This window comes from Aotus nancymaae, unplaced genomic scaffold (assembly GCF_030222135.1).
Source record: "Aotus nancymaae isolate 86718 unplaced genomic scaffold, 86718_ANA_hifiasm-v0.15.2.pri h1tg000006l, whole genome shotgun sequence".
Classification (NCBI taxonomy): domain Eukaryota; kingdom Metazoa; phylum Chordata; class Mammalia; order Primates; family Aotidae; genus Aotus; species Aotus nancymaae.
This window is the reverse complement of record NW_026988417.1, coordinates 35,222,999-35,250,788: the sequence shown is the minus strand read 5'-3', so window position 1 is coordinate 35,250,788 and position 27,790 is coordinate 35,222,999. Positions and strand designations below refer to the sequence as shown.

Sequence of the window (27,790 nt, the reverse complement as noted above, 5' to 3'; positions counted from 1 at the left end):
TTTAGGCCAGTAATTGATGTTTCAGCCTATCTAGGGATGACTTTAATTATCACCTGTGAGCCATGAATAGGGTAAACAGTAAGTCAAGATAAACAGTCATCTGCTACAGGGAAACCAAATGTATTACCAAATCTCTGCTGGCTAAAAATGAGGACTACTGACCTGTATAACTATACATTACAGATAATAAGAGCCCTGAAGTGTGTCATTCTTCCATCAGCTAGTATTTATTGTGTTTATTGTATACTAAGCATTGTTCTAATCTTGTAGGTGGCTTAAATAATTATATCTTTTCTCTGTGGATCTTAAAAATCTATCTGGAGTAACTACACTTGCATTTGATAAAGATCAAAGAAAACTAAAAATGTATATTCAAAATAGCAAATTTGCAAGTTTTTTGAAGAATGCAAAAAATAGACTAGAAAGCAATAGAAAGAAACACAACAAATAGATGTCAATATTAAAAACTTCAGACATCTTCAAATGCAAATTCAAACTGTTGCATAGTCCTTGATTTGCGGAAAGAACAAGGGAATCACAGATGAACTAAGAGTGCAGCAGTCAGGAGAACTTCACAGCGAAAGCAACCCCAGGGAGGTAGCCACAACCACCAAGCTGTTTCCCTCTGTCATCTGGTTATACCAAGCACATCCTGTTTCCATGGGGACAAGAACTGGGAAGGAGCCATAAAAGAAAGAAAGAAGAGTCTTCTGGATTATATACCAACTTATTATTAACAATGACATTCTTCTGCTCAGTCCTTGAATTTCTCATGCTGGTGGATTTAGTTTAATTTGGCTAACCCAGAGAAGACGTTGTGGATGTGAGTTTGAACGAAAATGTAAGTATTTTTTTTTCTGGCCTACAATGTGTAAGACATGAAAGAAGCAGTTTTACTCATGCCTGCTCCTTCTCTAGGGGTTCCTGGGATTTCAACCTCTGCTGTATGTTACTTGCTAATGCAAATTTTTCACTATGTTTATTCTCAAATTACTTTCTGGGATACAAAAGGAGAAAACAATGGAAGTATATCTTATCAGATAATTACTTCTAGCCCCTGTCAGCCAAATCTTGAGATTTGAAGTTTGGATCCCTTACAAGTCTTCAGAAAAGTGTTTTATGCTGTGACTGATTGCATTATCTACACAAAATACAGTTTCCTTTGAGGTTTTGAGGGATACATCTTTTGGAGAGCCTCAATACCAAGATAAAATATAGCTTATAGCACTTCATAAGGTCAGACTCAAAGGACTTTTTACAAGTAGACAGTTCTATTTAAATATTTCTGAAGAAAACAACACCAACCACCATAAACGGCTAAAAAAACCCAGAAATATAACTAATGTCAGGGAATCTATATATACACATAGAGTTACACATACGTTCTATCATAAATTCCATGTGTTATGGAGAAATAAAATTCATCCATTCTGGTGAATGCTAATAACTCCTACTTTAGACACTAAACTCATCACGATAACATAAAAATATGTTTATTTAACAAATGTTTACTAAGCATCTACTATGTGCTTTTATCTCTGTGTGCCTCACTTTGTAGACAATGAGAAGAAAAGTTTCGTTTCTCAGGTAGCTGAAATTAAAGTATTCATCTTATATCCTGTTTGCGTAGGTTAGCTTATGTGGAGCAGCTAACTAACTATGTAAGTTGGACTTAAATAAACACATTTCTAATGCTATGTTATCTGCTCATATCATATAATTTTGTTTGGAGATCAAATTAATGCTACAGGTAAATAAGTTCTCAACCTGTTGCGGCATGTAAAGACTATCTGACATTTCACAACAAAGTTAATGCCAAGGTCTTTCAGATAGTATTGTTTTATCGTGACTGCTAGAATAAGGTAATCGGTAACAGTTATGCTTGAAACAAAGCAAAGTGCTGTATTTCTAAATAGTTCCGAGTCTATTCTTTGTTGTTGTCAAGCTTAGAATTCTTTTGCACAATAGATACCAAAACAGTATGTTTTTAAGCTGGTTATATAATAGTTTCACAGAGCTACCATAATGACTAAGAAATTGTGGATGCTTTTGTTTCATTTTTTTCCCCAAAATGAATTAGCTCTTTTGACTAAAGATCCATTTTCATGATGTCAGACCATGGAATGGAATCTGAGTTCTTAGAACTTCAAAAGCTTCATTATCTGATGTAACATTCAAATCAAATTTGAAAGCAAATGCTTCCTTGCAGTCTATGTCCTGAGCATGTCTTTGTACAGAGAAAAGAGTTAGGAAACTTCCTCTTGCATAGTCACCTCTTATTATCATTCTTGAACGTGTTCTCCTATGATAATTAAATGTTTAAATGTTGAACTAGAATAAGTTTAAACTTAGAAGAAATCATGCAATTCCAGAGCTGAAAATGATCCCTTAGGTCTTCTTAGTTCAACCCTCATATTTTATGAATGGAGATACCAGGGGAAGAGCTAGCTGACTCTCATGAGATCTTACTACAGAGCTGGGTCTGTATCCAATCAGCTTTATGTTCCAGTTCTAGTACCTGACACAGGTTAAATTAAAAGATTCGTTCCTTTAAATAAAAAGTTATGAGATGTAAATTCACATGCTTGCTTGAAATGAAACTATTAAATTTTTCACAGCTCTCTTCAGTATTCTTTCTTTTCTTTTTTATTTTTTTTAGAAATGAGGGTCTTGCTTTCTTGCCCAGGCTGGAGTGCAGTGACATAATCATAGCTCACTGCTGCCTCAAATTCCTAGGCTTCAGTGATCTATCCACCTCTGTCTCTTAAAATTCTGTGATTACATTCTTGAGCCAATGTCCCAGGCCCGTTTATTTCTAAAACTTTGTCAGTGATTTGTAATCATGGTTTGTGCATAGTAAACATTGAAATATATGTACATGTGTAATTTATTTAAAATTTTGTAGCCTACTTATTTCCATCCCCTCTAAAAATCCAACTATTTAAGCTTACCTAAAATAAACTCACAAACAATATGAGTACTACGAATAAAATTTTAAAAATCAGAAATTATACAGGGAAAAGAGAAAAAGAATGACTAGGAAAGACGAAATATCATTCTTAAGCATTGAACTGCACACTGAGTTTCCTGGCCATCAGGGCAATGGCAGAATAAAGTCTTAGTCCCACTTTTAGATGAAAGGAGGTTTAAAACATTTCTGCCAGGGAGAGAAAAGGGGAAGTAGCTGGGAAAGGCTTGGTCTGACCTTGGTTGAAGAAGAAAAAGAGGGAAGGAAGAAATGAAGAAAAAGGAAAGAAGGAAGGAAGGAAGAAAGGAAGGAAATTTGAATGAAAATATTTTAGACGGGCCCTGCTGTTTTAAAGAATGATCAACATAGCCATCCAGGAGGTCTAAGGTACTGAATTACAGATGATCTTAGCATCTAGATCTTTATGTAAAGGAAATTAATACAACAAAAAGTGTCCAAAAGAGACTTTAAAAAATATCAAAATTTCTTAATGATTCTTGTGTTGAATCCAGTGAATGCATTTAAACATTAAACTGTCTTCCTGGGAGATAAGTTTCTTTTAGGCAATAGAGTACTAACTTAGCATATACTTGATCATCTCAATGGAAGCTGAAATAGAAGATAAAGTAATGAAAGAAACGAAGATTGACTTATCCTTTATAGTCTTATTCAAATATTAGATCAACTATGCTTTGGGCCAGAATAAGTGTCAGTCCAATCAATGTTGCATTACATACAGTGAGGTGAAGTGTATCTTCACCTACTTGGATTTCCTGGTACTTGGGAGAGGTTAACTTCATTCTAAACAAAAGACTAGTGGAAGAGGTGGTACTTGGGAGACAATAACTTCACTCTAAACAAAAGACTAGTGGAAGTGAGCAAGAAGGTAGACATGGAACAGGAAAATTTCCGTGGATGTTCATCCGTGTGGTCTCAGGACAACTTCATTCTTCCATTCTGAGTACAGAACTTTCCAGACATCACCTGGCTTCTGTTAGGGAAAGCAGGGTATGTGAACTATGAGTGTAAACTCTATATAAATAAACTCTTATCTTGAAACTCTATGTAGCGAAAAAAAGTCTAGAATTAACACCCAGGCAATTTTTGTTGATCGTAGTCTAATCAAATTATAGAGGTCAATTTTTCTAAATAAACTATTTGTTTATTAACCTTCCCTTTTTCTCCTCTTTGGTGCTGGATCTTATTTTCTTTGTATGCTAACATTTTTCTTTCACAGTTGTGTTCATTCACGTCATCCAAGAAGCAAATAGCTGTTCATATTAAACGTGTGGGAAATTTATTAAGGGAACTGCCAAGGAGAGAAAAGGAGAAGGAGCTAGGAAAGGCTTGGTATGACCTTCTTTGAAGAAGAAAAAGAGGAAAGGAAGGAATAAAGGAAAGAAGGAAGGAAGTTAATTTGGGTGGAATCATTTTATATGGGCCTTGCAGTTTTAAGGAAAGATCAACATAGCCATCTGGGAGGTCTCAAGCCAAAATCTCTGCTCTCAAAGGACTTCTAGGTTTCCCCAGCAACACACCTGCCTTAGCGTCACTGCCACACCCAGACATTGGCTGACAGCCAAGGAGAAAGTGTGGTCCTAAAGCAACTGAGGAAATGAGTTCCAGAGCTTAGCAGCCAGAGCCATTTGTTAGTTACACTCTCAGCAATTACGAGTCCAAGATGCACATTCTCATGGCAACCACAGCAATCACACATTATGGCTTTAATTCACCTTGAGCAAGTTAATCATATTACTTCCCACTTTTGTCTATTGGTTTAATACATAGTAATTAAAAGCATTTTTTGAATATGCACCAAGTGACAGACAATGTTAAAAGCTTTTCATGCATTATGTGATTTCATCTTCTCAAATACCCTGTTATGATTCCCATTTTACAGATTACTTAGTTCATTTTCTTACATGAGCAGGCTATGATACATTATTACATTAACTTGGTAAAACTAAGAACTATGTTTCCCAGAATCCCCTCACCTGTATAATCCCTTACCAATATAGAGTTAGCGAACAGAAAAACTTGCAAAAGATTTGAAAATTGGAAGTGATGCAGCAGACACAGCTGTTTTACAGTCTGAGGAGGTAACAGACAGATTAGTGTTGCTCAGTAGGGTCCCATATGTCTTCATTCTCTGCTCTGCTACTCGGTCTTCCTCCAGCCTACTGGCCCTAAAGATCAATGCTGGCCTCAAGACATACTTCCAGACATTTGGCTGTAGACCATTAGAGTTGTAGAGTTGGTCTCTGCAGAGAGCACTTCCCATGGGCTCCTTTTTGTGGCTCAAATTTAGCAACTGAATATACTTGGCTTCCCAGATTAGCTCCTTGCTAACTTCTTTTCTGATTCTTTAACCCCTCCTTCCACACCTTCTAGTTCCTTCCACACCTTCTAGTTCCTTCCACCATTGTATAAAGTCTAATTCCTATAGTAAGTCATTTTTCCTAGAACACATAGGGACTTTTCTCCTCTGCCTGAACCTTGATTGATAGAGCACCAGTGCAATAAACATCTGTTGAAGGAAAAGGCAATTTAGGCCTAGGCCAGGGATTGAGCTTTATCCAGTTTGGATTCAGAGTCTAACACACTCTATTTTGGATTAGAGCAAGCAGAATTCATGTGTTTCAAATACCAAATGTGAGGATGAAATTTGACCAGAAGTTACTGAAATTGAAGTGCCTCACTTGTAATATGAAATACTTCATTTGTAGTTTCTCAATATAATAATTCATTCTACTGTTTCACAATGTGTGATGTTTAGAGCCAAAATTTTGCTAAACAATTAAAAGAGCATGAGCACCTCCAAATGTGCCTGGTTGAGACTTGTGACTTTTGCATCATAGAAAGCAGAGGACAGAAACAGGGATTATCAGTCAAGATGCTTATATTAAATAATGTCTACTCTGTCTAAAATTGCCTGTAAAACATATCTTCAAGATGCTCAATTAAATTATTCAATATTATTATGTAATTTAAAGAAATCCACCCCATTCCTGCTCTACTTCAACCAGATCTATATCCATTTCATCTGTTTTATTTTATTTTCATTTCCTCTGAAGATTTAATTTGAACATAGGAGTCTTCTTTTTTCTTTTCATTTTTTTAAAAGATGGGATCTCACTCTATTGCCCAGGCTGGAGTGCAGTGGCATGATCTTGGCTCATTGCAACTTCTACCTCCTGGGTTCAAGTGATTCTCCCACCTCAGTCTCTCGTGTAGCAGGAATTACAGGTGTTAGCTACCATTCCTGGCTAATTTTTGCATTTTTTTTTTTTTTTTTAGTAGAGATGGTGTTTCACCATGTTAGCCAGGCTGATCTCAAACTCGTGACCTCACATGATCCACCCGCCTTGGCCTCCCAAAGTGCTGGGATTACAGTCATGAGCCACCAGGACTGTCTGAACAAAGGAGTCTTCTAATATGAAATATTTTCAAAACCACTAGAATTGATCCTCCAGATGTGCTCAGATTTATCTATGTCCAAAAATGAAAATACCTAAATTTCTAGCCAAGACCACCACTACAAATGTAAAATATACTCATGTAGCCCATAATGCTTACAATTCTGTATAAAAATTCCTGTATTAAAATTGTCTAAAAATCCAAGTTTTTATAACATTTAGAAAAGAACAAATTTCCTATTTATTTGTTGAAGAGTGTCAATGTGTTTACATGATCTCCTAAGACATCTAAACCTACATTTTTGAAATTGTATTGCTAGGTCCAGTGAATTTGTTAGTTACATTCAGTGCTTCTCAACGTCTCCAGAATGCAGGAGAATGCTCCTCAATTAAAAATATTATAAATCAGAACTTCTGGACTTTATAAAACAGGAGAAAATTAAGAAACATTGAACTTCGGAGATTCTAAAACATTGTATTTTATATTAATAAGCATTAGTAAGTAAATCAAAGTTCCTAATACAAGAAGTAAATGAAAATTACATACAAAGGGATTTGAAAACTCTGCAGTATTAAACAAGAGAGCTGTGGCTATTTACAGTGCTCTTTCCAAAGTGAATGCATGGAAAAGTATTTGACAAGGTAAAAAAAATAATAATAAAAGAAAGAGAGATGAAAATACAGAAAATGAAATTAGAACTCTATATATGTGGAAGCCATATAAAGGGGCTCTTTTTAATTGACTCATTTCTCTCTTAAAGTGGTAAATTCCCTATAAGTTAGTGTTTATTGCTTAAAGCAAAATGTGGAAAAACATTAGTTATCAACACTGGGCCATTTGCTTTTAGTATTACAATTTTGCATGTATATCTTGAAAAGAAAATGACTTTTGGAGAGAGATCCAAGATGGCTGATCACTAGCAGTTCGGGATTGTAGCTCCCAGTGAAAGCGCAGAGAACGAGAGGATGCCACACTTTCAGACGAATTTTTGTTGCTCAATGACCAAGAGATTCCCAGCGAAGGAGCCCCACGGGTTGCCAGGGTGACTCTTGTGGCCGGTGTGGCGGTTTTGCTGGCACCTCGGTGCGGCAGTTCTTGGTGCAGAGTGAGCGGGACTGGGTCCCCTTTTGGCCAATGTTGTTTGGAGCTCTGGGAAGGCAGAGTCACCTATTTAGCTGATTGAAGGACGGACTCAAGAAGGGAGCCAGACCAGAGATTCTCAGGCAGAAAAGCACCATCAATCTTAACACTGCTGTTTTGGCCGGCACAGTGGATTGCTCAGATTTCAGCACTGGAAATCAACAAGTTGGATGTCCACTCAGAGACCTAATTAGAAAGTCGGTAATTACAAAGACAACAGATGGATAAATATATAATGAAGGGAAGAAACCAGCCTAAAAAGACAGAGAATACTCAAAATCAGAACGCCTCTCCCTCTACAAGGGATCACAGTTCCTCATCAGCAATGGAACAAGGCATGATGGAGAATGAGTGCATTCCATTAACAGAAGTAGGTTTCAAAAGGTGGATGATAAGAAACTTCTGTGAATTAAAAGAACTTGTTCTAACCCAATGCAAAGAAACTAAGAACTTTGAAAAAAGGCTTGACAAAATGCTAACGAGAATAGACAATTTAGAGAAGAATATAAGTGAATTAATGGAGCTGAAAAACACAACACAAGAACTTCGCAAAGTATGCACAAGTTTTAACAGTCGAATTGATCAAGCAGAAGAAAGGATATCAGAGGTTGAAGACCAACTTAATGAAATGAAACGAGAAGACAAGATTAGAGAAAAAAGGATACAAAGGAATGAGCAAAGTCTCCAAGAAATATGGGACTATGTCAAAAGACCTAATCTACGTTTGATAGGTGTACCTGAATGTGACGAAGAGAATGAATCCAAGTTGTAAAATGCTCTTCAGGATATCATTCAGGAAAACTTTCCCAACCTGGTAAGGCAGAGTAATATTCAACTCCAGGTAATACAGAGAACACCACAAAGATATTCCTCAAGAAGACCAACTCCAAGGCACATAATCATCAGATATATTAGGGTTGAAATGAAGGAGAAAATACTAAGGGCAGCCAGAGAGAAAGGTCAGGTTACCCACAAAGGGAAGCCTATTAGACTTACAGCAGATCTCTCAGCAGAAACCCTACAAGCCAGAAAAGAGTGGGGGCCAATATTCAACATCCTTGAAGAAAAGGACTTTCAACCCAGCATTTCATATCCAGCCAAACTAAGCTTTACAAGTGAAGGAAAAATTAAATCTTTTGCAAACAAGCAAGTACTTAGAGATTTCACCACCACCAGGCCTGCTTTACAAGAGCTTCTGAAAGAAGCACTACACATATAAAGGAACAACCAGTATCAGCCTTTCCAAAAATATATCAAAAAATAAAGAGCATCAACATAATGAAAAATTTACACCAACTAATGGGCAAAACAGCCAGCTAGCATCAAATGGCAGTATTAAACTCATATATATTATTATTTAAATTGGATAAAAAGCCAAAACCCATCAGTATGCTGCATCCAGACCCATCTCACATGCAACGATACACAAAGACTCAAAACAAAGGGATGGAGGAAGATTTACCAACCAAACAGAGAGCAAAAATAAACAAATAACTAGAAAGCAGGAGTCGCAATTCTCGCCTCTGATAAAATAGACTTCAAAGCAACAAAGATCAAAAGAGGCAAAGAAGGACATTACATAATGGTAAAAGGATCAATGCAACAAGAAGAGCTAACGATTCTAAATATACACACACCCAATACAGGAGCACCCAGATACATAAGACAAGTTACTTATAAAGAGACTTAGACTCCCACACAATAATAGTGGGAGACTGTAACATCACATTGTCAACATTAGACAGATCAATGAGACAGAAAATTAACAAGGACATCCAGGACTTGAACTCAGACCCGGAACAAGTAAACTTAATAAACATTTATAGAACTCTCCACTTCAAATACACAAAACATACATTCTTATCAGTACCACATCACACCTATTCCAAAAGTGACTACATAATTGGAAGTAAATAACTCCTTAGTAATTGCATAGCATTTCATAGGTTTAAATGAAATATTTGTTGGCTGCTTGTTTGTTATTTTCTTCCCTTATTCCTTCCTGTCTCCATCATTAAGCATAATTATTGGCATAAAAGAGGTTTTCAATACCCATTTCCAGACTGCATTCTAGCCTGGGCAATAAAGCAATACTCCCATTCTCTCTCCCTCTTTCTCTTCCTTTTTCTTTCTCTCCTTCATTCTTTTTTTTTTCTTTCTCTCTTTCTTTCTTCCAAAAAAAAAAAAAAAAAAAAAAAAGAAATAGAGCATCTGTTTTCCAGTAGGACAAATGGCACTCCTCATCCATAGTATAAAAACTATACTTTCCAGAAAAAAAAAAAATGACTTTTAATAGAAATTTCTATAGAATGTTTTGATGTATTCTATCTTCACGGATTTTGGAATGGGTTGTTCTTATGTTGATTTTTCTCTCACATGTAGTCCATGTTAATCTCATAGATAATCTCATAGTTTGATGGTTTTCACATGTGCATTTATATATTCAGTTAGAATAACTATATTGCCTGCAATGTGACTGCTTTAAATTAGTGAATGACATATTATTTATATTGTTTTATTTTTGATTCATTTAATTCATTAATTCATTGATTGTCAACAGTGATCATGACTACTCCTTGACCCTTGTAGACATATTCATCAACTCATCTGCATGGGCTCAGTGTAGATCTTTTAGGCTCTAACACAATCTACATTTTTAAAAATTATTGTTATTTTTATTTTTTTGTTTTCTACATTTTATTTTTTCTCTTTGCAACACAACACGTTTTTTTAAAATTTAACAAGTTAATTTTAAGTTCTGGGATATATGTGCAGGATGTGGAGGTTTGTTACATAGGTAAACATGGGACATGGTGGTTTGCTGCCCCTATCAACCCGTCACCTAGGTATTAAGCTCCACATGCATTAGCTATTTATCCTGATGCTCTCCCTCCCCCTGGTCCCCTGCAGGCCCTAGTAACCACAATCTATATCATGATAGCACCAGAGAGATATGATGGGTATTTGTTAGCTCTAGATGGAATGGACTAGTTTCCAATGACTTTATAATACTTTTGAAAAAGTTGGATACACTTTCCATCATGATTACAGAAAAATCAACACTCTCTTATTCTTGTTAAAAAATAATTTTTTATTGGCTCAAGCTTTGTGCCATCCCAGGCAAAAGGCCTTACTATTCAATTTTTAGCAGTAAGGATGGCCTAGTATTAACTTCTTTAAAGCTAAATCAAAATATTTGATAGAATATTCATGTTTAGCATAGAAATGGATGGTTCTATGACAAAAACTACTGGTTGGGATTCTGTATAAAAAAAGAAAATTCCCAAATAGATATCCTTCTTTTATTCTGTTAGTAATGGAACCCTGGAATTTAACAGAGCACATGAACGCCCAGAATAAGGATTTCATTTTTCTGCCTCCTTTGAAGTTGGATGTAGCCATTTGATTAACTTGTAGTCTTTAGAACATGTGTAATAGTAATTGACAACTCCTAGTTCTGGTCTATATAAGTGTATACTGTGTCCTTTCTTCTTTCCTTCCCACCTACTGAAAAGTGGATGTAATGGTAAGAACTCGAGTTGACGTCTTTGGCCATGGGATGTATGCTGCACGTTGATAGGCTTGGTGGCCAGCTGGCAAGTGGGCTGACTTAGAGTCTGTCCAGCAGGTAGGCTGAGAGGCTGGCAAGAAGGCAGGTTGAGAGGCTGCATGGCTGGCTGAGATTCTGTCTGGATTGCTGGCAGGCCAAAAGTTTGGCTGGGAGGCAGGCAGAGAAGCAGGGTAGCAAACTGGCTGAGAGGCAGGATGGCAAGCTGGCTGAGAAGCAGGATGGCAAGCTGGCTGAGAGGCTGTCTGGGAGGCTGGCCTAGGGACTGGATGTGAGGCCAGCAAAGAGGCTGGCTTGGTAGTGGCCACCAAGTTAGCTAGCTTAGAGGCTGTCTGGCAGGTAGGCCGAGAAGTTGGCCTGGAGGCAGGCTGAGAGGATGGCTGGCAGGCTGAGAGTCTGCCTGGATGGCTGGCAGAGCAAAAGGCTGATTAGGAGTCTGGCTGAGAGCATGGATGTTAGGCTGGTGGAGAGGCTGGCTGGGTGGCTATGTTGTCAGCCTGCTAAAACAAAGTACCATAGACTGGGTAGCTTAAACAACAAAGATTTATGTCTCACAGTTCTGGAGGCTGGAAGTCTAGAATCAGGATGCCAGCATGATTGGGTATTGGTGAGGGCCATCTTCCTGGCTGCAGACTGCTGATTTCACCTTTTGTCCTCATATGGAAGAAAGAGGGCCTAAGAGTTCTCTGGGCTCTCTTTTATAGGGGCACTAATCTCATTCATGAAGGCTCTATCTCATGGCCTAATCACCTCCCTATACCTAATATCATAACATTGGGTATAAGGACTCCAACTTTGAATTGCGGGAAACACATTCAGTCCCAAACAGATAGAAAGAGCTGGATCTAGTCCTAGACTACTTATACGAACTAAGAGAGCAATAAACTTCTATCTTATTTAGGTGACTGTTGTATTGACCTTTGTTGCTGCATCCAAACAAATTTTTCAACTTATAAAACCCATATGTATAAAAATCCTATACTGGACTATTGAATAGAGTGGTTAATTCTGGCCTAACTACCTACTCGCCTTTTGAATTTGAGCAAATTACTTAAGGTCTTTTAGCCTAAGGTTCCTAACCCTTCTATAAAATGTGGGTTGCAGCTGGGCATGGTAGCTCATGCCTATAATCCCATCACTTTGGGAGGCCTAGGCGTGAGGTCAGGAGTTCAAGGGTGTGGAGGCTGCAATGAACTGAGATTGTACCATTGCACTCCAGCCTGGGAAACAGAGTGAGACCCTGTCTGACATAAAAAGGAATTAAGAAAAAGCCGAGTTTCAGTTTTAAATTAAGAAAAAGTTTGGCTTTTTTCAGAAAAAGCCAAATTACAAATTTCAGTTTCAGATACAATAAAATAATTTTTTTAAAAATGGAAAAAATGTGGGATTTCTATGATGGTTAAGACAGTTAATCCACTTAAGTGTGTGACTCTATGCTTGACACAAAATGAACCTTCTCAAATAAGAAGTATTATTATTAAAGCAGTATTTAAACCCATTGAGTTATACAGATTATTTTTGACAAATAACTATCTCAAAAGTTTCTTTGGAAGTTATGTTTTTCAAGACTGCGTGTCCTAAGGATACTTACAGTGGTATCTTTGAGGACTTGTTTGACATTTGATACCATCCACTGACAAATTTTCTAGGTTAAATTTTTCCATAGAATAAAACTTCGTGATTGTAATCACTAACTGGCTGTGAGTAGATTGCATTCAGAATTTAACTTTTATGTAAATATTTTAGCTTTATCCTTAGGGACTTTCTTGTTTAATTTCTGTGAAGAGTTGGATTGACCAATAGAAGTCCATATCCTAGGGGCTCTATAATTTTCAAATGAGCTTGTTAGCCCTACTTCCAGCTTGAAGTCTATGGACCTTGAACAGACAGAATATCTGCCTGATGGCAACATTTTAAAGATCATTTACTTTTAATTCATGCCCAGCAGATAATTCACAATAGTTTTGCTACAAGAAGTAATATTCAATAATCTTCTATGAGTGCTACCTGTAGCATATGAGATTCTCTAACTACACTGGACCAGATTTTTTCAAAATGTGTTTCAGTAAACTAAATGCATTGTACAAAAAGATGGTTTCCTGATCATATACATTTAGGAAATGCTAAACTAAAAAAGATTAAACAGGTTTCTTTCCAGTAGGAATCCTTTGAAGACTTTAATATAGTAAAGATAAGCCACAGATCTCCAGAAGAGAGTATTAATTGAAGGATTTTCTAGGATTACATGATCAAATAGCTCTTGTTTTTCCTAAAGCATTACGTAGACCTAATATAAAATCATAGTTTGCAAATGCTTATTGTTTGATTAGCTTAAGGAAGGTCATTGGAAAGCCTCATGGGTCTCTGCTGATATAACTGTCCCAACAGATTAACCATTAGTCAAATGTTTTCTAGGATCTATTTCTTGCTCCTTAATCCCCTTAGACACTATGCATTAAAATAATGATCATTGCAAGGGCCTGCCCTCAGGCCCAATTCTGGCTTTTTTCCTTTGAACCTTGCAACTGAGGTCCCTATAGTCCTAATAGCCAAGAACCTTAACTTTTTCAAGGCTTTGACATGTTATCCTGCCTAGCAAGCAAATCCATTTGCTTTGAATTCTGCATGATATTATTGTGGTTTGCAGATGACCTGCCTGGTAATGTTACTGACTGAACCCGTTTTTGTTCTCATGAGCAGTTATGAGTCACAAAATTATTTTCAATGCTCAGTGATGCTACAAGGAACCCAGCTGGAAATTAGAATTCAAAATGCATAGCTAGACTCTGAGAAATCATAACTAAATTACAAATTCGACAGCAGAAATTTGAATCAGGACATTATTGACTGTATTATTGATACGTGAGAAGATATGTCAGGGAGTGGATAGAATACTTTGAAGACTTGGCTCTTGTTATTGTTTCACATTGTTTATTAAGAAAATTATGGTCATATGAAGCCTACACCCAGGACACACCTTACTCAGTGAAAGATTTCTATCAATAACACAGATGAAAGCTGCTATTGAAGTCTATTATCTGGGCTAACTTTTGGCTATGGATGCAAGAAGTCATTTTAATAGCCTAGCTCCATTCACTACTTAAACTATTAACACTCCAGTCCCATAGGGAAGTGGTCTGATATAGTAATTACAGAGAGCTAAGCTATGCATCTGACAGTGATACTAAGCTTGAGTTCCAGCTCTTCTATTTACGAAGTAGGTGACCTTGGGCAAGTTACCTAAACTCTTAAACCGCCTAAATACCCTTATCTATAAAATGAAGCTAGTAATAGAATCTAATTTATGGAGTTACTGTGAGAATTGAAAAAGATAGTTTATGTACTGGGCTCCCATATGGGTAGTATTCAATAAATATAACCCTAGTATTAGTTATTGATTAGTATTAGTTAATAATAATAACAAAGAGATTATGTACTGGACTTGAATATGGGTAGTATTTAATAAATATAACCTGGCTGGGTACAGTGGCTCATGCCTGTAATCCCAGCACTCTGGGAGGCTGAGGTGGGCAGATCGCAAGGTAGAGACGGAGACCATCTTGGCCAACATGTAGCAGTCCCAGCTACTCAAGAGACTGATGCAGGAGAATCCACTTGAACCCAGGAAGCACAGGTTGCAGTGAGATGAAATCACATCACTGACTGCACTTCAGCAGGGTGACAGAGTGAGACTGCATCTCAAAATAAATAAATAAAACCCTACTATGTGCTATTAATTAGAATTAATATTAATTTTTATTGATAATAATAAAGAGATTGTTTATGTAATGGGCTTGCATATGGGTAGCATTTAATAAATATGTCCACCCACACATACATGCATGCACACACCCCTTTAATGATAAAAGACTCCAGCCTTGTTGATGTAGTGGCTTTTCTTTTTTTTTTGAGATGGAGTCTCACCCCGTTGCCAAGCTGGGACCACAGGCGTGCACCACCACACCCAGCTAATTTTTTAATATTTTTAGTAGAGACAGGGTTTCACCATGTTGACCAGGATGGTCTCAATCTCCTGACCTCATGATCCACCCACCTCGGGCCTCCCAAAGAGCTGGGACTACAGGCGTGAGCCACCTCGCTCTTTACTACGGAATGATGTACTTGGCCAAAGGCTCTTACCTCTTATTCTTAGTTTATGTCAGATATAATGTGTAAAGCACGTCTTAAGTTCAGCACTGAAGAAGGTAGGATATCAGTTCATACATCAGAAGCAAATGCCAGCAGTGTATTTTGAACTTTGCTACAGGCTGTAGGGAGTATTAGAGAAGTTTGAAGTAGGCCTCTGGGGACACTTAATTTATTAAATAAACTTCATGTACCAAAAAGAAACCCAAGAGGGATGTCAAAAGCTGCTGCTTGAGAGGAAATATTCACAGCATCTTAGGAGCAGCTGGCAGACTCCAGACACTAGCAGTGGTTGGCTGGTGGGTGGTGAGTAGGGGATGGAGTAGAAAAGAGAACTAGGAAAGAAAGAGCCAGAAAATTACAATTGCACTCACCAATTCACAGACTGCCCTTCCTTTCAATTTCCTTTTCCCCCTGACTTGACTCTTAAGGGGTCAGAGGCAGCAACTAGCTAACAAGTGAGGAGGTGAGCAGGTAGGAAGAAAAAGTTTAGCTTTCTCCATTTCACTCACCATTCCGAGACAGGTGAGACAGTCTTTCAGATTTAAAGCAGGCTTGTGAGAGAGGGGTGATATCTGAGCACAGTAGGCTTTATAATGAATTAACTATACTAGAATTATACTTCATAATAAATGAACTATACTATAGTCTTGCATACTAGATTATACCAGACACCTTTCTGATATAAATTACTATTCTTGTCATTGACACAGATGAGAATATCTAGAAGACCCACCCTATGTTTCATTTGGGGGCAGGAGAATTATAAGTTCAAAAACACGGCTTGGAAGGGGCAACGAAAGAAAAACTTCAATTCTTTACATTTCATTGTTCCCTGCTGAATTCTGCTGTTTCAATAAAACATTTACCCATCTAATAATTATTCAAATGTTTTGCTTTTCATTTAGAAGTTCGCTCTGTAGGTTATAAAGATAATCTAATAAATTAAGTTGCTTTCTTTTACAAAAAAAATTTACTTTGTAAAATCTGTCTTCACCCAGAGCATAAAAGGAGTATTTACAGTGCTGTTTCATTTTCTTTTCTTTTCTTTTCTTTTTTTTTTGGAGATGAATAAAAAACAAAAACAAAAATCTCCTTTTTTTAGTGTCCTAGAAACTGTTTTGAAAAAGCCAAGCATTCATGGTTGAATGAAGGCATGAGCAGTAGTTCCTTTATAAGTGAAAGAAAGAACAGTTCAATCAAGCATGACTACCACGGTTTCCTTAAAACGTTTGCAAAATGTACTGAGCAGACACCATGTTTTCTGATTGCTAAACTAGATTGAAGTATTGTGGGTATGAGAGTTTCCACAGGAAAGAATACAAAACATTACACAGGATGCCACAGAAGCCGTGTGGAGTGAAGGAAATGCAAACCTGTGAGTTAGGTCTTTGAAGGTCTGTGCACCTGCTGTTCAGCATAACTGAGATGGTATGTCATATTTCACATAAAGAAAAATGATCAAATGGCAGATAGCTATCTTTTCTAAAAAAAAATGTGTTTTAGAGAAACTGAGAAACTACCTTTTCAGAAACTACCTTTTCAGACAGAAAAACAGAATATACTGATTTTCGTTTTCTAAAGTAAGAACAACAGATTTCATTGGCATACAAGTTACTCGTAACTGATTTACACACTGTATATTAAGTCAACGGTTAATGTCTTTTTAAATCATGCATCAATTTCTGGAACTTCTAGCTACAGGGAAAGTAATTAGGTTAGCATCTTTACTGTCCAATCTACCAAAAACTTTTCATGAAGCACTGACACATTCGTATCCTCTGTTCCCCTTCCTCCAATCTATTTTTAGTTACTTGGTTTAGGGACGATTATTGAATTTGTTTATATAATACAAAAGGGGCATCTCACATTAACACAAATTAAATCTTCCCTAATTGCTTAGAATTCCACCGTTGAAAGGAAGGATGAATTTACTGGATGTCCCTTTTAGTTCTCTAAACACAGAAGTATTGAATTATAAATACAAAATAATTTTATAAAGACCTCAAGAAGATTAATTATTCCTATGTATTATTTGTACTTCATGATCAATAAATGCTCATATGCCATGACAAAATATAGATTAGACTGTGGACCTCTTTACACACATGGCATAGTAAAGTGGGTAAAAAGATGGCCCTGATATCATATATAAGCTACCAAATGCTGTATTTGAAATTTAGTCTCTCCGTATCTCCATTTGTTCAGCTGAAATATAGGCATAATAATAATATCTTTCATTAAAGGTTATTTTGAGGATTATGTAAGGTAAGAAAATAAAGTAAATTATGTTCTCCCCTATTAAACACATTCAGTGAATTTCTATTGCCCTTTTGATAAAATCTCCACCCCTGAACATGGCCTTGAAGGCCCTACATGATGTAGCTACCTGTACATCCAACTTCACCTTATCTACTCTATTCACATCTAGCTGAAAGTCTTTTTTTCTTTTTCAGTTCCTCCAAAGTTCCTGCTTTTTGCTGCCTCCAAGGTTTCACAAATTCTCTTCTTTGCCTGGAACGCATCTCCACCCTCCTCACATGCACAGCACACGTAGCTCCCTCCCACCAGCCTTCACATCTCAGTTTAAATGTCACTTGCTCTAAAAGGACTTTTCAGATTTACCAATCAAAAATCATTCCTTCTCCTTATTTTTCTGTAGCATAGAATGTTGTTTTTAATATTTACCATAAATGTTTGTGGTACCTGGTTTGAAGTGAATGGACAGACAGACAAGAATCACGCAGAAGAATAGTTCAATGCTGCTTTTGTTAATTTTAGATGTGTCAGGCTCTGGAAGCTATGGTTAGATCCAGACTTCCCATGGTCTTAGAGCTTGGAAGAGCAACACAGAATTCTGGCTTTCTGAGGGCAGTCCACACAAAAAGAAAGAGGAGATGAAGGAGAAGGGATCATTGGGTCAGTGCCTCCTTCCAAACACACCAAAAAATAAGTTACTCGACTATCACAGGCTGAAGGTGTGGAGTGGAATGCAGAGAGAGCAGAAAAGGTTAGGAGGGTTAGAAACTCCCTCCACCTGAACTAAAGACTGAGAGTAAGAAAAAAGTATTTCCTCCATCTCAACTAAAATTTATGAACTTGAACCACATGCACTGACAGTTTTTGAGGTTAAATATAGATAAATATAAACACATTCACATGGTTTAAGCATAATTATACATGGAAATGTTGTATACACATGGAAATACATATGTATGCATGCATAACTATCCTATGGAGTCTATGTAACATATATTTATATATCTATACTATACATATAGCATGTGATATCTAGTATTTGTTTGTGTTCATAATACATGTATATGCCATACACACACATATATATACATTTGTGTGATTGTTTGGGTAATATCTGCTCTGCAATCATACTGTAAGCTCTAAAATGAGAGTGAGGTAGTTCTACTTTGCTTACCCCTGTATCTTTGTGCTTCACCGCAGAATGTCTATAAAAATTAGTTGAATAATAGCTGTAAAGCACTTAACATGTAATTTGACTTATTTTAAGAACTCAGTAGATGGTACCTATTATGATTGCACTGATGCTGCTTGTGCTATTAAAATAGTCTTAATATGTTGGGTATCAAATTTTGATCTGGATTGTATATTTGTAAGACTTCCATTTCAGAAATTCATAAGCTTGCCTCAAAGGTTGCTCATACAGTTTGTCTTTAACTGATTATAATTTCAGGTAACATCTCATCAACCTCGACAGCTCTGGAGTCATAACCTCAAGGAGAAATAGGATGAGGAGGGACTATAGCAAACTAAACAATGTATGTACTGCCCAAAAAGGCCAGCCAGTTTTCCAATTCTTTTTTTTTTTTTTTTTTTTTTTTTTGAGATGGAGTCTCATCTATTGTCCAGGCTGGAGTGCAATGGCACAATTTTGGCTCACTGCAAGACTTTAACTGCCTCCAGGGTTCAAGCGATTCTCCTACCTCAGCCTCTCAAGTAGCTGGGATTAGAGGCATGCACCACCACACCAGACTATTTTTGTATTTTTTGTAGAGACAAGGTTTCACCTTGTTGGTCAGGCTGGTCTCAAACTCCTGACCTCAGGTGATCCACCAGCCTCGGCCTCCCGAAGTGCTGAGATAACAGGCATCAGCCTCCAATCCATTTAGACTTGCTTTCACAAGTATAAATGCAGTACTATCAGGCCTTCAGACTTTTCTTCAAGAGAAGCTAAAATTAATATTTTGAAATAAAAATATAAAATTTGAAAACTAATTAAAAATGTCTGGACTCTGTGGTCTGTATCATACTGTGAACTTTTTGCGTTCCTGCTACTTACAAGCAGTTAGTTTGTGAGCTTTGCTTTTAGGAAAGTTGTCTTGTGGTCTGAGGTTTTATTAATACTTTTCTTGTATTTCACTTGCCTTTTACGTTGATATTGTTCTGTGGTTTTCAAATAAGTGTTAACAGCTTAATTTCATTGCTTTATAAGAAATCTATTTCTAGTTGTTGCTTTTGTATTTCTACCTCTCTATTTTTTGTTTCTCCAAATCCCTCTCCCATTTTTTTCTTGATGTCAGAAGAGATTTTAAAGCTAATTATCTATTATAAGTCTAGGATTTTTCACAAATAGGAAAAAAACATGGAACTACACAGTATTTTCAAGCAACAACACAATAAATCATTTAAAAAATCTGTTTAGTAAACTCAACTACAGAGAAGAACTGACACATTAAAGTGGAAGCGATGAATTTATATGCAGTGAATGTATCTGGTCTATAAACACACTAGGCAAAAGTTAGCTTTTCTTTAATATCTTTTAGTAATAATTTTTCTTTTTCTTTTTTTTTTTTTTACCATTTCAACTTTTCTTTCAGATTCAAGTGGTATATGTGCACGTCTGTTACATGGGTATATTGCTTGACTCTGAAGCCTGGGGTATGAATGATTCTATCACCAAGTGGTGAGTATAATACCCAATAAGTCATTTTGTAGCCCTTCCCCCCTACTCCTTTCTTCCTGCCTAGAAGTCTCCAGTGACTACTGCTGTCATCTCTCTGTCCTGTGAGTACCCAATGTTTAGCTTCCACTTGGGAGAACATGCAATATTTGGTTTTCTGTTTCTGAGTTAATTCTCTTAGAGTAACGGCCTCTAACAGTATCCATGCTGCTGCAAAAGACATAATTTTGTTCTTTTTTATTGTGGCATAGTATTCCATATTGCACATGTGCCACATTTTCTTTATCCAGTCCACTCTTGATGAGCATCTAAGTCGATACCACATCTTTGCTATTGTGAATAGTGCTGAGATGAATACACAAGTGTGTGCATCTTTTTGGTAGAATAATATATTTTCCTTTGGGTATATACCCATTAAAGGGATTGGTGGTTTGAATGGTAGTTCAACTTAGTTCTTTGTGAAACTTCCAAACTGCTCTCCACAGTGGCCGAATGAATTTATGCTCCCACTAACATATCACTGCATATAAATTCACTGTTGCCACTTTAATGTGTCAGTTCTTCTCATGTATGTCTGTAGTTGAGTTTACTAAACAGATAAAAAAATTGATTTGTGCTGTTGCTTGAAAACACTGTGTAGTTCCATTTTTTTTCCTTTTTGTCAAAAATGCTATACTTATATAATTAGCTTTAAAAGTTCTTCTGACATCAATAACCATTCCCTTTTCTCTCAGCCTCATCAACATAGTCTGTATTTTGACATATTAATAATAGCCACTCTGACTTGTGTGAGGTAGTATCTCATGGTTTTCATTTGCATTTCTGGTTTTCATTTGCATTTCATTTTTGATGATTAGTGATGTTGAGCATGTTTTTTCTTTTATTTTTTATTTATTTTTTTACATATATATTTTATTGTACTTTAGGTTCTGGGGTACATGTGTAGAACATGCAGGATTGTTGCATACATACATACATGGCAATGTGGTTTGCTGCCTCCATCCCCTCATCACCTATATCTGGCATTTCTCCCTATGTTATCCCTCACTGACCTCCTTATTCCCTGCTGTCCATCCCCCACTCCCCCCAACAGACCTCAGTGTGTGATGTTCCCTTCCCTGTGTCCATGTGTTCTCATTGTTCAACACCCGCCTATGAGTGAGAACATGCAGTGTTTGATTTTCTGTTCTTGTGTCAGTTTGCTGAGAATAGTGGTTTCCAGATTCATCCATGTCCCTACAAAGGACGCGAACTCATCGTTTTTCATGGCTGCATAGTATTCTATGGTGTATATGTGCCACATTTTCCCTGTCCAGTCTATCGTCATTTTGTAGTCCTTGCCCCCTACTCCTTTCTTCCTGCCTAGAAGTCTCCAGTGACTACTGCTGTCATCTCTCTGTCCCATGGGTACCCAATGTTTAGCATCCACTTGGGAGAACATGCAATATTTGGTTTTCAGGTTGGTTCCAGGTCTTTGCTATTGTAAACAGTGTCCCAATAAACACATGTGTGCATGTGTCTTTATAACAGAATGATTTATGATTCTTTGGATATATACCCAGTAATGGGATTGCTGGGTCAAATTGAATTTCTATTTCTAGGTCCTTGAGGAATCACGACATTGTCTTCCACAATGGTTGAACTAATTTACACTCCCACCAAGAGTGTAAAAGTGTTCCTATTTCTCCACATCCTCTCCAGCATCTGTCTCCAGATTTTTTAATGATTGTCATTCTAACAGGCGTGAGATGGTATCTAAATGTGGTTTTGATTGTTTTTTCATATTTTTGTTAGCTACTTGTATGTCTTCTTTTGAGAAGTGTATATTCATGTCCTTTGCCCACTTTTTAACAGTGTTATTTTTTGCTTGTTAAATTGTTTAAGTTCTTTATAGATTCTGGATATGAGACCTTTGTCAGATACATAATTTGCAAATATTTTTTCCCATGCAATGATTTTTCTTAGGAAACATTTTTCCATAGAAAAATAAAACTAGATTTTTATGTTAGCAGTGGCAGAAACTACTGGATGTCAACAAATTTAAAATGCAAAATTTAAAATCAATATTAAAATAATTACTTAGAATTTTTATGTACTGTATATCTACAAAAATGTTGAGTTTTTTAGATACAGACTTTTTATCAACTATCACACGAAATCACATTGCTCTGTTTCCTTGCCTTTCTGCAGAAACCCAGTGTGATTTTGTGAAGATATTTTGAATCATGGACACAACATATGCAGTACTGTCAATGCAAGTAACTCAAATGAAGTGATGACAATATAAAACACTGTGATCAAGTTCAGGAGTGTGTAGGCAGTGACAATTATGTTGTGACTGTCACCTGGCCAACAGTAATTCATTTTAAGTTGAATCTCTGTTTCAGAAGTAGCCAAGTATAAAAATATGCATATTACTATTAATGAAATACTTTCAACTATAGTGCTTAAATGAGTTTCTGAAATATTAATTTTATAGGAAAACATGTTTTTCTTTAAACCTTAAAAATTTTAAAAACCATATATTTAAAAATAAATTACTTTCACAATAGAATCAATCTGTGGTCAATGATTGAATTGACTGAGTGTTTTATGCTCCTTTTTTGCCTAGGGTAACCTACAGTGCCATCCACTAAACTGCTGCTCTCTTGCTTCCAGAAAGAATGAATAAAACTTTCAAAGTAACTCAAAACTTTTTACAAAGAACTGAAAGAAGTCAACATAATGAATATAAATATTTCAAACTTGATAAAAACAAACATTTAATTACCTAAAGCTCTAGGTTGGGTACTTCAGGGAATACAAACAGTAATAAGAATATTCCAGGCTGGGAAAAAAAAATATTCCAGGCTGGGCACGGTGGCTCACTCCTGTAATCCCAGCACTTTGGGAGGCCGAGGCAGGCAGATCACTTGAGGCCAGGAGTTTCAGACCATCCTTGCCAACATGGTGAAAGATTTGGAAAGTCTTGAGAAGGAGGTGGGATTTGAATAAAGTCTGGAAGAATAATTTGAGAGTATATACTAGAAATAAATGCATCGAGGGTTTACTATTTTAGGTGCTACAGATACATAATCACATTAAATTCTAATAGGTATTATTATTCTCAGTTTACATATGGGGAAACTGAGGCCAGATAAGTTAATGAATTTGCTCAAAATGCCACAACCTATGCTGGTTCCATTTTCAGTGCAGCCTTTTCCAAGCCTTCTGCTTTCCCCAAGAGACAATAAAGTGCAGAATGGATCCTGGACAAGACTGCGTTGGAATTCTCCCTCCCTTACAGTCCTGATTTGTGTAAAGCACTCAACTTCTCCGTTTCTTAAGTTTTCTTATCAAGGAAATAACAACACTATTTTTCCAAGGAACTGTTGAGATACTTAAATGAGCTCTTGCAAGTAAAACGCCTGGAATAGCAATTGGCACACAGCGCTCAATGGGTATTAGCCATTATGTTGTAAGAAAAAGGAAGTAGGGAAGAGGGAGAGAGTAGAGAGTGAGGAGGAGGAGGAGATGAGGAAGATTTTCACCCACTCAAATTGTCTCCTTGACAAGTAGAGTGCATTCCGGAACAAGGGATCAGAATAGCAAATACGTAGATAGGCAAAGACACATCTTTATCTGCTTTCTTACTAAAAATCTAGGAAATATGGGCAGGAGCTGGTCATGCTGGTATCATTCCAGCCTAGATGAAAATTACTGGGAATATATGTTCCAATGGTCTTGACAGTAAACAGATTTTCATACTTTTAACTTTTCTTTAGTTTTTTTTTTTTTTTTTTTTTTTTTTTTGAGACGGAGGTTTGATCCTCTCCCCCAGGCTGGAGTGCAGTGGCACGGTCTCAGCTCACTGCAACTTCCACCTCCTGGGTTCAAGGGATTCTCTGGCCTCAGCCTCCCGAGTAGCTGGGATTATAGACGCCCACCACCACGCCTGGATAATTTTTTGTATTTTTAGTAGAGACCTGGTTTTTCCATGTTGGCCAGACTAGTCCTGAACTCCTGACCCCAGGTGATCTGCCTGCCTCTGCCTCCCAAAGTGCTCGGATCCTCCCAAAGGTACTGGATATTTGATATCTCTAGCAAGACAGAGCTGCTTCAGAGTCTCCCCAGGGAAGGATGGTGCTTTTGGGCAGGTAGTTAGTTTGGTGAAGGTGATGACTGAAGAATCCTAAGGGGCCAGGCTCCTGGGAAGCCTCCCTCTTTCCGCACTTTACCAATTATCTCACTTTCATAATAAGGTCTGTGCTTTCCCTAATTGCTTCACTTCCACCAACAGGTGCAGGGGAAAGATAAATACATTTCACCTTTTAATGAAGAGATTGTCAGGTAGTCTGTGGGAGACGTTTATATATTAAAATAATAATTTTTAAAAGCTGGTAGGGGGCGGTGTCTCACACCCGTAATTCCAGCACTTTGGGAGGCCAAGGCAAGTGGATCGCTTGAGGTCAGGAGTTTGAGACCAGCCTGGGCAACATGGCGAAATCCAGTGTACACCAAAAATACAAAAATTAGCCTGGCTGATAGTGCGCGCCTGTAATCCCAGCTACTTGGTAGGCTGATGTGGGAGGACAGCTTGGACCCAGAGGCGGAGGTCTCAATGAGCTGGGATCGCGCCACTGCACTCCAGCCTGACAAAAAAAAAAAAAAAAAAAAAAAAGTAGCTGGTCTGTGAACTCACTTGCAAACAACTGGATTTTACGGACGCTTAGATATTTGGAGGTCCACGAGGTTTCTTTAGATCACCTATTTTCCTTCGCTGCCTCCTTTGTCAGAGTCCAGCTCAAAGGGGAAATGCCCCTCCGGGATCTAACCACCACAGGTGCAAGAAGGAGCACATTTACATAGAAGCAGCCTGGGGAAATTAGTGCCCTAGATGAGTCTTCAGTTTGGGAAACGCTGAGCTAACACTGAAAGTACTTGGAAGAGTAACAGTAATAACCAGTCGGGGCGAGGTTCCGCCCATTTGACATTTAACCCTCATGAGCGCGCACAGACAAACCCACTGGCCAGGAGGAGCCAAGACAGGGTCCCAGGCATCTCCGCCCCGGGAAGGTGGGTAATGCCCTTGTCGCTCTGGGCTCCAGGGCGCGCCCTCGCAGCTTCCCCGGCGGGGCCCGGCATCTCCGGGCCGAGGTGCGCCAGGTGGCGAGGGTGCCAGGCGCGGCCAACTCGAGGCGGACTGAGTCAGTCGCCCAACTATGCTGCGGAACCAGGACGGCCGGCTGGGCCGCCCCCGCTGTTGAGCTCCGGCTGCCCCCGCGTGGGTTGCCGGCTCCCCGCCCCCGCGGGCTGAGAGGAAGCGGCGGCCCAGGCGAGGCGCGGGAGCACCTGAGTAAGGCGCGGGCGCCGGCTCGGCGTTTCCGGAGCTGCGCGCGGGTTCGCGGCCCGCGCTCTCCGCGCTCCCCGCCTCCAGGTGCGGCGGTCGCGGAGCGCCGGCCCCACTAACAGCGCCGCCCGCAGCAGAGGCGGCCGTGGGCAGCCGGCGGGGACCGGGAAAGAGGAGGCCTGGCGCCTCGGGGAGAGGGGCGAGGACGGAGCGCCCAGGGCCGGGAGAGACGCCGGCGCTGGGCTTTCCAGCCCCGCCTCACCTCGCTTTTCGAACTCCGCGGCCCGCGCGCAAGGCGAGTACCCCGGGTCTCGGGAGGGCTGGGCCAGGGTGGGAGGACCCTGTCTGTCGGGGCTGGGGCTTTTCGCCACTTCACAGGGTAAATTTCCAGAGCGCAAAGTGCTCAGCTCTGGTGTCCGCCCCTTGGATTTCGCTCCCGCGTGTGGGCGTCTGAAAGGAAACCAGAAGCCGGTAAGTGATACAGGAACTCCACTTCTGGGATTTGACCCGGGAGGATGACGATCCGGATAGACAGCTAGACACTCCCTCCATTCCTCTCCCCCACCTTCCAATAAGAAGGGACTGTAGTGAGTTTCAGGCACCAAGTTATTTACTCTATAGAGATCGTGACTTTGCCTGGTTCTCTGTGCTGCTCCGCACCCTGCTTGCTATCCACGTTAAGACTACTGGCCTGTTAATTAACTTTAATTAACGATCATTTGGCCTCCACCTGCCTGAACCCGATACCTTACAGGGGAACCTATCGGCAGTGAATTTACCAGATCTTGTTTTCTTTTGGAGACAGTTCTCTTGGGAGAAATGGTGTCCATCCTATTTGATAAAGTAAGTTTTATTTTATCTAATTCTGGCTTGTTTTCTTAAACACTTCTCCCACCTTGAGGTGATCTGGAGTTATTTTGATTTGGGGAAAGCCTTCGCGAAATGATATAACCTTTGATAGAGAAAAAAAATACAAGAAAATAAGCTAGTTTGTGTGGAATAATGACATCTTAGGCTTTTGTAAATTAGATATCCTGATAGCAAATTCTTCTTTCTTTTTTTTTTTTTTTTTTTGGCTTGTCCTCTACTCAGTGGGATACAGCCTTCGGTTAAAAAAAAAAAGTACAAGTGTATTGGAAATAAGCTATTTTTAAAATTACATTTAATAGGATGTCATTACCCATATGTTATTACCCATAATAGTGTTGTACTTACAAGCTCAGTATTGATTTCTCTGCACTTAAGCACTCTACACCCCCACGGGCTTATGGAACCTTGCCCATAAGTAATTGGAAGATGAAGTTATGGGTGTTTTTAAAAGGAAGCTAACTTTTTTTAAGCAAAAAAAAAAAAAGAGAGAGAGAGAAATGCCTTTAAACTCCTATTCGTGATTTCCATACTCTTACAGGAAAAATATTTAGAGAAAATAATCATGACATTGTCCAACAAAGTTTAAAGAAGGAAAAAAAGAAAAAGTAGGTCATGGAACTAGGCTAGGGTCTAAAGTACAAATATCTTCCTGGCGTCGTTCCAAACATATTTAACACGTACACATTTAAGGTGGTTCCTAACATTAAGAGGATTTTATATAGATTTGTCATTACTCAAAGATTTATTTAAACTATAATGTACCTAGAGGGTTAAGTGAGAGAGCTTGTTAAAACTTACATGGGTGTGCATGGGTTTGTATTTTTGCCTTCCTCTGTAAACTTGTCAGATTTTATGTGGCTTGTCTGTAAAAGGAGAAGCGGATGGTACATTAAAAACAAATTATTGTTTTTCTCATATCACAGCAAGCTCCTTGCAGTGTATGGCTCATGGGCATTCGATAGTAATTATCAGATCTAACTCTTCTTAGATACTGTGGATAAGTATAGAACTCAGATTATAATGAATTACAGTGTTCTTAAGAACTTTTACATTAATGCATTGAAACTATGAAGTTTTTAAAGCCTACTTAGGATTCTGGGTTATAGATGTCATGATATATGAGTTTGTTTGTTTGTTTGTTTGTTTTGTTTAGTTTCTTTCTAACCCATCTCCCTGCAACTATGAGAAAGTTTGGTGAAAGTGACTATAAAAATGTTGAGTATAAATGATAGTCATTGTTTTAATAGTTTTCTTTTAGCACGCAATTCCACCTGCCCCATTTATTTATTGACACATTTCTTGGATACATCTTTGCATATGCTACACTGTAAGACTTTTGGGAATTATTTGTGAAACATTAATTAGGTAGCGAGCTTCTTAATAATCTGGGAAATACGTCATAGCTTTGACCAAATA

The 27,790-nt window shown here is 38.2% G+C and overlaps 1 protein-coding gene across 7 annotated transcripts in view; it reads left to right on the top strand.

Annotated features, from left to right (window-relative positions):
- The first annotated feature begins 671 nt into the window (after positions 1 to 671).
- ARAP2 (ArfGAP with RhoGAP domain, ankyrin repeat and PH domain 2) overlaps positions 672 to 27,790 on the top strand; it is a 210,179-nt gene continuing 183,060 nt past the window's right edge. For 2 of the 7 annotated variants that reach the window (XM_012474970.2, XM_012474965.2), the window contains exons 1-3: positions 672 to 841; positions 18,949 to 19,033; positions 20,093 to 20,178. The gene's annotated coding sequence lies outside the window, so the exon portion shown is untranslated. Of the gene's footprint in view, positions 842 to 16,651; positions 16,671 to 18,948; positions 19,034 to 20,092; positions 20,179 to 25,215; positions 25,231 to 25,890; positions 26,348 to 27,790 lie in introns of those variants that run through there. The other 5 variants (XM_012474966.3, XM_012474969.2, XM_021675647.2 and 2 more) reach the window with 5 other exon arrangements.